This window comes from Argiope bruennichi, chromosome 1, assembly GCF_947563725.1.
Source record: "Argiope bruennichi chromosome 1, qqArgBrue1.1, whole genome shotgun sequence".
NCBI lineage: Eukaryota > Metazoa > Arthropoda > Arachnida > Araneae > Araneidae > Argiope > Argiope bruennichi.
Genome location: NC_079151.1, coordinates 53,057,487 through 53,060,066, shown reverse-complemented (window position 1 = coordinate 53,060,066; position 2,580 = coordinate 53,057,487).

Sequence of the window (2,580 nt, the reverse complement as noted above, 5' to 3'; positions counted from 1 at the left end):
AATTACTCTGTAAATAGTTATGAGGAGAATAATTACTTACATATTTTTTAACTTGTTAAAATCATAGGTTGGTGTATTATCTTTAAACTGTGACATGCATAATGCAACATATATGACTAAAAATCATGAAAATCAATGTATAGAGCAGGTCGTTGAACTTAAAGCTACCAAATTTGGCATTTCTTTCGTAAAAAGTGTTCAATAAGAACGAGTTTCTCAAAATTTTAATTAGATTTTTAATTTAATTTTTCAGTGACACCAAATTTATTTTTGAACAATTATTTTCCTCTAAATTAAATAGTTTTTCAAAATATTTTAATTATATTTTATGATAATATTTTTCATCGTTTTAATTACTACGTTTATCCACATGCGTTTTGTAACGATATTAAATAAATTTTTTGTGTGCATAAAATAAAGATGGACGTATCAGTCCTGAAATATAGTCATGTCATGATGATATAGATTTCCTTATTTCTTCTCCTAATATTTTTACATGCTTTTGTCTCTAAAATAATTTTGTCACCAAATCTCTTTTTAATTTCTCATATTAAAATATACAATTAATTAAAATTTCTTTGCATATATAACCATTCTGAATTTTTATCTAAAGTATGCATCAGAATGCAAGAATTGGATTCTCAGTGTGTAGAAAATAGTACTATGGCTAGTGAATCTAATAAGCATACCATGTATAATTTATCATAAATTATATACTTTTTAAAATTAATAGAAAAATTTTGTACTTTTTGCCATATTTCTCCATATAAAAATTAATTATAATCTTTAAATTTTAAATTTTCTCTGCTTGGATTAAACAAAAAATTGAGATATTTTCTTTGCAAAAAAGAATATCGAATTAAAAAAAAACACGTCAGCTTTTCAATAAATATAATAGATAAATACTAAAATACAACAGCAATCTCCAGTAGCCATTACTCAACATTTTTATTACAAGAGATTTATAGCCCATTCTTAATAAAAGTACTGAAAAATTCTATTCAACAACATTGGTCATGGCATGCTCTTCATCTTTTCTTTTTTTAGATGCTCTTACACTTGAGTTAACCGGTCATTCACTTTTGTTGGAGAACAGGTTGTCAGAGGCAACCAAGGGAAACATATTTGAAATTCAATTTCAGATATAATGAAATGAGGTATCTTTAGGAAATTACTGAAGAATAATGTTTCATTAATAGAAACCGTAAAAAGAATATATTCGTCATAAAGAAATGTGAAGTGTTTAACCATTATTGAAAAATATTGCAAAATATTGCACAAAATATAAATTGCACAATATAAATAAATTGCAAAAAAAAAAAAGCGAGATGACTCAGTTATTTTTAAGAAATAATATATTTTTTTAAAGATTTATTCTTTTCCTGTTTATAAACATATTTAATATGACTTATGATACAATTAATAAGCTTTCTATCATTTACAAAATAATAATTTATAAGTTTGGATGACCTTGGAATTTTCAATTTATAAGTTTGACGGCGATGCAGTGTCTTTTAGACTAGTTTAAACCGTAGGAGATTAATGAAATTTAAATCTGTTAAATAAGTTTTTCATTCTTATAAATCGGTAATGATAAGTGGACGAGAATTTCGCTCTACAAGGGATTCCAAATTGTGGATCGCGTGTCAACTTTTAAACGTGATAAGACCTTGAAGGTAATGTATCTTTCAACAAGTTGCAATTGTGATGCGTGCTTAAAACCATCAAGCCGTATATTAGAAATATTTTTTGTAAAATTATATAAATAAGTGCTTTTTAATCACAAAATGTTATTTTCGGTCCATAAAATTTCTATCGGAAAGAGGTCTTTTTCGTCTCAAGAAAAATTATTAGGATTTTCGAGATGAAGTGGGTCGCTAAAGATTCTGTTGCCGCTCATAATAAGTTTTATATTTCCTGCTTGTTTACCTTTTAGAGTTTGTGTCGCATCTTATTCCAACTTCGAATTTGGTAATTCATCTTTTGATTTAAAAAGAATTATGTTGTGTTTATTTTAAGAAAAGGAATTTTTACATTAGATATTCATCTCTTTGATGAATATCTAGCGTGTAGATGAAGTAGACTGATCAAATGATCAATTTCACTCTACTTCTTCTGTAAATACTCTGATCAATTTATATCTTCCATAAGTAAATAGCCTCATGAAATTCATTGTCATGTGTTGTTCAAAAATAAACTGATTCTAAAACGAAAGTAGAGTTCCTAGTCATAACAGAGATTCAGTTTCTAAAAAGTGAGTATCAATAGGGACCCCCTGTTCTATGCAATTCAAAATGTACTCTGATAAGAAATTGACAGTAATTAGAAAAGCATTTATTATTTGAACTTTTCCTTTGTATATAAATGATACTTACCTTTTAGATTCAGATTCTTTTGAGATTTCGGCTTCTTAAAAAAAATAAACTTCTTATCTATAAAACTGAATATTTATCAAGCATATGAAATTTTTTTTAGTTTTATTTAATTTTGGTACAAAAAAAAAGATATATGAATTTTACATGCTAGTACAATTTATACAGAGATATAGTTATACTTTCAATAAATTTCACTAAATGAATT